Raw genomic sequence first — 10,535 nt, 5'->3', positions numbered from 1 at the left:
CTATCAAGCGATGTCAAGCCATTGCTTCTTCCCTTCCAGGAACTGCAAAGTACATTGGAGCTTCATGAATGAGTGCTGAAACCCTTATCACTATTAACATTAATGATATTCTTGGAACCAAAAATTCCCTTGCTTCTTCCAGAAAACGAATGTTCATTTTCATAAGTCCTTGCACTATAGATCTCCTTAGATCATGTCTATGTTAATTTAAATAAATCTTGCAATAGCCAGGCCTTGCTTGCCGTGGGAAACTCCCGTTGCTGTTGATAAAATCTAAGCAGGGCACTGGCCCTGTGCTCTTCCTCATGCAAGCAGAGATAGGGCCACCAGCCCACCCCCAGCCCATGCAGAGGGTGCTGTGGTCCTGCCTGGGGCTGGCCCAGCCTGGGGACTTGGCTCCAGAGACAACTCTATGTATCTCTCATAGCCTTACAGAGCCTCCTGGGGCTGGGCCCAAGGCAATGCGGGGCTGCCTTCTCGCAGAGACAGTGCTGTGCCCCGCTGCTTAACCTTCCTTGCTCATCCTGCTGCCAGGGTGGGGAGGCCCCTCTGCATTGCCCAGGGCCAGTAACCACTCACAGCTGCTCTGCTGTGCCCCTCCTCTCTGCCAGACCTCACTGCTCTCTTCTATCTACTTGTGGATCAAGCTCACCACCTGCTCCTCCTCAGCATTTTACTCCCCTCAGCATCTGCTCTGCCAAAAGGGAAGCAAAGGGGGAAGATGCAGGACTTTCAGCATGGCCCCATCTGCATCCATCCTAAAGAGCCTCTCACCAGCCCCAGAGCTCAGGGCTGTGGTTCTGGCTCCATCCATGCCACCCCCACATCTTCCTGCAATGCCGAGAGGCAGGGATTTTGGAGGAGATGGGACCACTCTGTCCCACAGCAAGGATGAGAGGTGGTGCCCTCAGAAGGTGTCTGCTCTTCCCAGGGATGCCTCTTGGAGAGCTTTGACTGGAGTGAGGACAGTCTACCCCAGGGCAGAGCAACAGCTGCTGGGGCCTCCATTCTCCCTGTCCCTGTGGTGGACACTGAGCTTCATCATCCTCTCCCACTTTCTACCTGTGGGGAACTGCACTGTGCCCACACCAGAAACGCAGCTATCATGAGCCAAGGATCTCCAGGCAGCCAGGAAGCCCATGAGAAAACCCTGCAAAAACCTCTAGCAGGCAGCCAGCCCCAGCTTCCTGCTCTCAGAGACATGGAGGGACATCCCTGACCTCTCATTTGAAACTACCAACACAGGTGTCCAACTTGCCCATGAAATGAGGGTTGAGAAGTGGGCAGGGATGGCACCACTGCTCCCCAAGAAAGAAGAGATCACTGCATACTTATTTCAAAGGAGATGACTTTATTGGAAGAGCTCCTGCTCCCTGCAAGGGCCTGGCTGGGAGCTGCTGCTCACTGGGTCCATGCCCTGCTGGACCCTGCTCCACCGGACAGCTGCAAGGGGAAGAACATCATCAGCCTGGGCTGGGGGTTGGGGTGCCAGGAGTGGGGCTGCTCTCTCTGCTCCTGACCAGCAGCACATGGGGTCGCTCCCCCCAGGCAAGAGGAGCCAGTGTTGCTGTGTCCCCAGGGCTGCTCCCACCCTGGCTCTGCCCCTTGCTGTGTCCCAGCCTTGCTGACACTGTGTCCCCATAGCACCTGTTACTCCCATCAGGAAAGTCTCACCTGAGATCCCACTGAATCCTTCCCCATCACCTCTCCCAGACAGCCCCTTTCCCCTAGCAGCCTGAGCAATAACCCAGCCCCACAGACAGCTGCCCCAAGCCCTACTCACTCGAAGAGCACAGCATCTTCAGCCTGGCATGTCACTGTCACATGCTGTTGTTCTTCTCTGGAGATCCCTGCAGGGGCTGGCACTCTGCTTCCCAAAGTCCTGTCCTCTTGGCTTGTAGCTCCTTGCCCAGCCCTTGTTCTTGCCAAATTAGGCCTTGATTTTTTCTTGGAGTTTGGCACAGGCTTTCTCAAGGCACGGCAGGATGAGGAAGAACCCACAGCAGATGTTGCCTGGCAGAGGTGGTGTCTCCATGTCCAGTGTCCTCTGTCCAGGTGCCACCAGGGGCCTGGCAGGAGTCTGGTGTGGCTTCTGCCTAGCTCGCAAGAATGATGTTGTGCACACATAGAGCCCTTTTGCCTGCTGGGTGTGAGCAGCCCTTTCCTCCTGCTCCTGCTGCCTCTTGCCAGTGCCCTGGGGTGGGTGCCTGTGTCCCTCTCTTCCTGCGCCCAGTGCTGCAGCATCAGATGGAGGTGAGGTCTGCAAGCCTTCATTGCTGGACAGTCTCCGGTGCCGAGCTTTACCGCACTTAGGGCAGAGTCTCCTGGAGCCGTCCCTGTCCTTGGGGTTTTCCATGCCCTTCCCCTGCTCTGGTAGCTCCCTTGTTAATACCCATTCACAGACTGGCTCCTGCCTCATTTTCAGCTTGAAGATGGCACTCCCTTGGCGGTCTCTGTCCTTGCCCATATTTATAGTGACATTGACGGGCAAAGCTGCTGCTTCGGGCACATCCTGCGTTGCTCTCTGTCCTCTGCAATGAGGGCAGCTTTCAGCCACATGTCTGCAGCACTGCAAGCTGGTGGGATCCTCTCCTGTCATGCCCTTCCTTTGGGCTCCAGCCTGATCTGGGAGCTGCAGCAGCACTTCTTCCAGCAGCTGGTTCTGCATTTTTTGAACAGCTTGGTTGGCCCTGTGGGAATCAATGAGGGCTGTGAGGAGCTCTTCCAGCTGAGGGATTGGAAGATTGGTCCCTGCAAGTGTCGGAGTGGGTGGCAGAGCTGAGTGTCCCTCCTGCCTGTGTTGTCTCTTTTGGGAATGTTTTCTTGGAGGAGCTCTCCTGGCTGCTGGCATCTCCGGTGTCCTCATGCGCTCACTAGAGCTGCTCCAGCTCTCACGGTACTGGCTGTATTTTTTCTGGGGGACATTCTTCTTTGATGGCAGCTGTGGTGTCCCCATATCTTCATTGGAGCTGTGCCAGCTCTCACGGTACTGGCTGTATTTTTTCTGGGGGACATTCTTCTTTGATGGCAGCTGTGGTGTCCCCATGTACTCATTGGAGCTGTGCCAGCTCTCACGGTACTGGCTGTATTTTTTCTGGGGGACATTCTTCTTTGATGGCGGCTGTTCTATCCCCATGTCCTCACTGGAGCTGCTGCAGCTCTCATGGGACTGGCCATATTTTCCATGGGGGGCACTCTTCTTTGATGGCATCTGTGGTGTCCCCATATCCTCATTGGAGCTGCTCCTGCTCTCACGGGACTGCCATGATTCCCTCTGGCGAGCTCCCTTGCTCTGCAGTGATGCCTGCTCTGTCTGGCTGGGAAGGCAAGGGCTGTGCACAACCTCTTGGGCCCCAGAACCCTCATCCTTCCTGCTGGTGGTCAGCAAGGACTCTTCAATGTCCATGATGCTGTTGGCTGTTCTGCCACGCTCTCTTTTCCAGGCTGGTGTCTCCTGGTCCTCCCTCTCTTGTGCTGCTCTCAGGAAAGCACTTGGAGCAGAGCAGGCTCGACCCTGCTGCCATCCCGGACGTGCCATGACAAGGTCTGTAGCCTCTTCCTCTTCAGGGCTCTCTTCCACTGGCTGCCTTCTGATCTGAGAGCTGAGTCTCTGCTCTCTGACCATGGGAGATGTGGGACACCTGCTCTTCTCTGGCTCCGGGCCTGGGCGTTCTTCTGCAGAGTGCTTGGTCTGAGCGTGCCTGGTCCAGTGCCGGAAGGGGGAGCGGTATGGTTGCCCAGTGCCGCTGTGCAGAGGGGGACGCTGGGAGGCTTTTTGACCTGGGACAGGGGCCACTGCGTTGTTGCAGGCCAGGATCCTTGTTGGCAACCCAAAGCGCTGTTGTATCTGCATTTTTATAATGTGCAGCTCCAGTTGCTTTTTGGCAGTCTTGTCAAGGAAGGGTGGCTCCTGCACACTGGGAACCACCATCTCATCAGGCTTGGCATGCCGCTGTGGTGTTCGAGGAGCCGAGCTTGGGAACTCCTGCTGAACTTCACCTAGATCGGCAGACTGAGATTTGCAGATAGTAGCTGGTAGCCCTGGTTGCATCTCAATTTTCTTTTTCTGGGCATGCCCCTCCAAGTCATCCTGGGCATCAGAGTACAAGGAAGTTTTCTCCATTCCCCTGATGTGGAAGCCCAATACTCCTGGGAATCGGGGAGGAACACCCAGGTGGACCTCAAGGTGCTGCTGCTGCAGGCCACTAGCAGCCATGTGGCAGCTGGCCCCCACTTCCCTGCCAGGTGGGCAAGTTGCTGGGCCCTGCTGCTCCTCCTGGCTAGGCTGGGGATGCACAAGGGCAGGCTTCACTCTAGAGTCTTGAGGTGAACCTTCTCCATCAGCAGAAGAGGAGACAGATTCCCTTGAAGAAGAGCTGGCTTTGCTCCCTGAACTGGAAGTGAAGGAGTCATCGCTGGTAGGGGAGAAAGACGTCCCGCCTGAGAAGCTGGCTTCCCTTGCTGAGTCACAAGTGATGGAGCTGCCACTGATGGCCTCCCAGGTGAGCCTGTGCGAGAGGAAGGAGGTGAAGCTTGAGCTACCTGCTACCTCAGGCTCTCCCTGCTCTCCCCCTGAGGAGACGGCAGACTGCGTTACTGCCATGGAGTCCGAGTGTGTTCCCAAAGTCCCCTGCCTGCCTGCTGGAACCCAGCAGGTCCCTCTCCATTGGAAAAGGGGAGGACACTGTCAGCTCCGCTCCAGAGAGGAATATTCCTCCCCAAGGCCTTGCCCCTCAGGTTTGAGGCCCGTGAATTTCCCCTTGCGGTGCCCAAGCCATTCCCCCTCAGTCAGTGCCCCCCACCCCGTCCTATCCTCAGCTGCCTCACATGTTCGAGGCCTCGTCCACATATCTGATTATGTTCTCAAAGTTCAGGTCCATCTCCCAACGATCCATGAGGGGCATCTCCAGGACTATAGTGCAGCTGCATGGGAGCAGAGGGAAGTGTTAGTGGGATCTCTCTCGCTGGGGGCTCCTGAAGGGGGCGGTTGGGCTGCAGAGGGAAGAGCTCCACTTACTGTGACCCAGAGGATTCTGAAGACTCCTCTGGACCTTCCTCCCGGAGGGCAAAGGCTGCTGGAAGGGGAAACGGAAATTGAGCAGATGGGGCAGCCCCTCACAGAAGCCCCAGCAGAGGCAGACTGGGGTAGTAAGTGCATGGGATCTCGGGTTTCTTGGCAGGGTGCCTGCCCTTGCCCAGGAGCTGCTCACCTCTGGGCTCCTCAGCGCTGCCTCGCCATTGTCTCTTCTTGTGCCTCCCTTCCTACACAGGCAGAGAAAGCAGCAGGTGAGAGGGCAGCATCTCCCCTCCGCAAGGATGCCCCAGCTCCTGGGAATGACTGCACTGGCAAGGGGCAGGTCAGGGACCGGTGGGGGACTTTGCACTGGGCAGACTGAAGGCAGATGCAGGGGAGCCGGGAGGGTTTCCTGCCCCTGCAGGTGATGGTGACACTCCCACTGTGCTTTCTACACTGGGGCAGGCAGGCATTTCCCAGTCCAGAGTCTGGTGCCAAAGGGAGGTTGCACTGTGTGTGCAGCCCAGGGGTGACCAGGACCTGCGGTCCTGCCCCCCCAGCAGGATTTGCTCTTGTGGAAGAACCATGACAGCTGGGCATGATTTTTAACTCCCCTCTCCAAAATGTGCCCGCACAAGAGCTACTGCAGTAGCAGCACACAACAGTGTGGACTGGGGCTGGCCCAACTGGGACCATCTGCACAGAGGCTCTGCCTGCTCGTTGCCATCATCTGTCCAGCACCAGCTAAACTTGGGCCCCACCAGGGCCAGACCCATCTCTGCCCTGACTTTACTGGCCCAGGCTGGCCAAGGCAAGGCTGCGCTACTACGGCCTCCCCTTCACCCTGCCCAGGCACCAAGACTGACTTCTACCTCATGCTCATCCAAGGTCAGCAGGAGGTAGAAGGCGAGTACCAGCGTCAGGAACCACAGGAAAGCTGCAGAGGTGACACAGTCCTTGGCAGAGGGGGAAAAGTTCATTTCCCAGGTATCAGACATCCCTCTCAAGTGCCAAATCTTCAAACAGGCAGAAGATAACCTCCTTCTCTGTGAAGCCAAGGAAACATTTGTCAGTTTGTTTATGACCGGCCCTCATATACACTGGCTCACATTTATGATGCAGTGATGACATGGGGTTGTCCTCTCTGCACTAGTATGATGCTGCCATGGTCAGGCTAAGCCAACATTTGTGATGCAGCGATGACACGGAGTTGCCACCCTATACCAAAGGGGACCCTCCCTGAGCTCGGCCCGACCAAGGCAGTCATCTGAGTGCCAGGCAACTGCCTGCATGGCTACTGCAAGAACAGCATTGCTGGGGCCAGAGCCAGCCCGCAGAGTGCCCAGCCCTGGCACTGTTCAGGGCTATGCAAAGCCTCTGGCTTTTCAATGGGAAAGGCAAAGTCCTTGTGTCTGGGCCACCCGCCACCTTCTGAGGCAGTTTGTGCAAACTGAGGGCTGGCACTGAGTCCAGCAGGGAGATTACTGTGATAATGTAACAACATGGGGTTGCTACAACTTTACCAGAGGTAGTGCCCCGAGAGCCAAGCGGGAGCTATGTCCGTGCCGCGGTCCTTCTCCAGAGAGGGAACTTGTCAGCTGGGCGCTACAGCCCAGGCAGTGCTGCTGGGAGATGTTGCCTGCAGTAGAGAGGGAAAATGGCTCAAGCTGGGGAAAGCACACACAGCCATGAGTGCTTGGCTGGCCAGGCCAGGGGTTCCTTATGGAGCTGGGGATCCAGCTCTTCCAAGGTCTCCCAAGCCCCTTTTCTTCTTACTGGAGTATACCCTCTCCTAGGCTTCAGTCGCAAACTACACTGATGTGTAGTCCTTTCCTCAACTCACTTCTCTTTATCTTTGAAGCTTGGTCTCCTCATCTTAATTCTCCATGAACAATGGAGCAAACGCTGCTCTGTGGAGCAAAACGTGATTGTGCACAGTTCTCTCTGAAGGACAGTCTATTCAGGGTAAGCTGTGGCGTGCTGCAGAGCTGCGTCTGATTTAAACCTACGCTTCAATAAAAAGAAATTGCAGCTTCCCCCATTCAGAAGCTCTTGCTGAAGCAGGTACCCTTGCCTCAGCCCTTCGTTGCTTGTTAGTTCAATATTCCAAGGCACAAAGTGTGTGCTACTTTATTAAAAACTGTCCAAAATTTTTCTGTAGAGAAGCAGTTTTGTTTTGTATTGCAAAGGAGCATTCACCTAACACTAAGGTCAGCCTAACATCAGTCTGGTGAAATGGCACCCGGTAAAAAAGCTGCAGCTCCATGTTCTTTACTCATTTTCTTGCCTTGAGCATTATAGACCAGCTTTCTGCAATGCCATGGGTGCAGTGCCTAAGCTGCTTGATGAGGGCAGCAGTGGTGGCCAGACGGCTCTCCACTGGAGAGGCCGACTAACCATCCAGGTAACACTGACCTGGTCTAAAACTTATTTTTTACAGCTAAGGCCTGTATGATCCTAAATCACATTTGAAAGCCTCTAAGATAAACTGTGATTGAACAAAGATAAAAGAGTTTAAAAGTCTCCATTAGTAGTAGCTAAAACATGGTCATACCAGTCCGCACATGGTCAACTTGTGCATGCAGTTAGGCTGTCAGACATAGACATTAACTCTTGTTTTCCACTTAGATCTCTGGCCAATGACATTTAGAAATCTTCCTGAGCATCACAAATATTTGTAAATGGTGTTTACTGCTGATAAGGTAGCCTGCAGGCCTGACATATTTTTGGATATCTGAAGGAAAGATTCTTTGGAATGTGAAATTCTGCTAGCAAAATTTACAAAAGTCTAAAAGTTATAAACGGAACAAAATTAGTAGAAGTAGGTACGCTCACACGAATGGGTGATTCTATTTAAATAGTGTCTTCTTTGCTAGAATGTGTTTGTTACCTTTCTGCTCAGTCTTTCTGTAACTTACTCTGTATGCATCATATATTTTATACCTTTATACTACTTTCCTCACTGAAATAAAAGTTAAATTCCTGATGTAATTAGAGACTATTAACAAATGTTGTCATCTCAATACATTCACACTGTCTGGGTTTATGATCTTCATACCAATTTTTTTGTGGACTTTGACTTACTAGAGAAAATAAAATAATCTGGTAATACAAGTCTGTCTGTACTACAAGACAGAATTGCTGAAGAAGGAGGAAAAAAAAACAGCTGCTGTGGTCTCCTTGAGTCATACATTTGGATATCACTTTATTACAAAGAGTCAAAAATTGTAGGAGTTCTTGGGTTATTCAGCAGAAAATTTTGAAAGAAGTTTTCTCACGCGAGGAAAAAAACTAGTAACTGTGGTAAAAATCCAGATAGAAAAAAAAAAGACCTGAAATCATACATATTGCTGAAAGTAATGACAATAATCAACAATTATTATGGTTTTAATCAGGTTATAGTGACCGAAACACCCTCTTTGTTTCCATCTAAATGTTCTCAAACAAATCCATAATTCAGCTTCATCCAAGTCAGAGACTTTGGTAATACATACCCCGACAGCTAGCATTTTAAATAACCTTTCCCCCAAGAAATATTTTCCGCTACAGCACAATTCAAAATGCCAACATTAGGATTCGGACTCTACCAGCAGCTTATTTTCAGAGCTCATGCAGTAATGGCTCTGTCAGTCACTTGCATGGAGAGCATTATGGAAAATGGTACTTCTCTGTGTGAGTTTGACTATTCTTCTTTGTTTTCACATCTTCAAGTGCTTATTAACATTCATTCTCTGCTATAAACAGGCAGGTACTTGCTTTTCATCTGCCTGGTAATTTTGTCTTTGATACTCCTTTCAAAAGGAAGTAGCAACATGCCCCAGCTAGATTTCTCCATCAGCATTAAAAGAGTGCACTGTTTCGCTTGTCAAGGTATTACCGTTGGGGCTTTTTGAAGTGGAAAGGAACAATATTTGCAGCCAACTGATTCAAGGCCAAAGGAGAAGTATTTGTGTATTTGCAGGGAAAAAGCACATACACCACAACCAACGAAATAAATATTGTCATCTCAGTCATTCACACTGGCAACTGCCTTTACAAACTCCATGGGGAAGTCGTATCTAGGTTACTCCCTCCAAGTCCCTGCTTCTTCATAAAGCCTGTAAAAGCAGACAGATACTCCTGGCTTCAAGGGTCTGCCAGGATCAGTCTTTCCACATACTGATTTCAGGGAGGGTGAGAATGCAGGGATCACAAAATCAAAGCTAGCATCAGGTTTGTCTCTTTACATTTCCATTGCTTTCTTGATGATGTGGTCTGTAGAGTTTCTTGCCCCAGAAATGAATAGGACAGATTGATCCTGCTGCTATAATGCAAATCACTTGTATTAACCTCTTGGATCCCTATCTGCAGAGTCAAGAAGCGCTGCTGTTACTGAACTCAGACTTAAAACTGTTGCTTTCATCTGTATGACTGTTCCTCACCATCCTTAGAAAAGGGGGTAACACAGGGAGGTTAGCTATTATCTTCATAGGTGTTTAGAGCAGTATTCACCTGACTTTAGCCCTCTGGCAGTTGTACAGCTAGTGTAACCTACTAAAGAGTTGCCTAGGCTCTGACCACAGTCTGTGGAGATAGAAATGGGCATCCCTGGAGGGGTAGGGAGAATGGGAAGTTAAAAATAAATCAAATGTTAGCAAATTATCTAGACATGCAGATGCTTATTAGCCAGATAACTAAAATTCTACGTGAGTTGAATCACATCTTAAAGTTTAAAATACCGTCCTGTGTAATGAGCATCCTTTTGGCTGAAGGACTAGGCTCCAATACCTTATTGTTCTCACTTGTTCCTTGAGAGGGCTGAAGATGTTTAAGGATCTGGTGCTAGCGTGCAGGACAAGATTAGCTAAGCAGTAGTGATGAAAAGTGAATTGTTTAAGCCATGTTTAAATGAGAAATGAGCTGGCCACACAGGTTAATGCTTATGATTAAAGCCTTCCATCAGGAAGCAGTATTTACTGAAATTTAAGAAGTATGGGGAAACTCGTTGACAAACCAAATGGGAATCCCAGAAGCGCCAGCTGATGACCCTAGACGTGTGTTCTGCATTGTCTAATACCCTGCTTCCAAAACCAGATGCTGTGGAGGAAGGTCTAAGCCCCATCAAGAGCATTTCCGCTGTGTAGAAGCCCTGACACTCTCGGCAGGAAGTAAGGCATGCTTTTTGGCTGTAAAAGCAGCGGGCATTGCAAGGAGGAGGTGTGTTTCCGCTTTACTATCCAGCATTCCTCTGGTCCCATCCTTGCTATAATCCTGACCACAGGATAAAGGTGTGGGTCTTCATGAAGTCCCATGTTAGCCTCTGGTGGATAGAGATTGATTCAGTCTGAGAGCCTATAACCTTTCCAAAGTCTCTGTTAATACTTAGTATTAGCTTTGGACATTCTTTTTTAGCTGTAGAAATGACAAACTTCCTTTTATACATCTTTCATGCCAACTTCGAGGCCTTGAAGTCATTTTATGCAAAGATGACACGTAATATTCTGCATTTGTGGGATGAAGCATTTCCCTTTACTAGCTTCAA

Source organism: Rhea pennata, chromosome 3 (genome assembly GCF_028389875.1).
Source record: "Rhea pennata isolate bPtePen1 chromosome 3, bPtePen1.pri, whole genome shotgun sequence".
In the NCBI taxonomy this organism is placed as follows: Eukaryota; Metazoa; Chordata; class Aves; order Rheiformes; family Rheidae; genus Rhea; species Rhea pennata.
The sequence above is the reverse complement of the archived record's forward strand: the minus strand, read 5'-3'. Positions refer to the sequence as shown.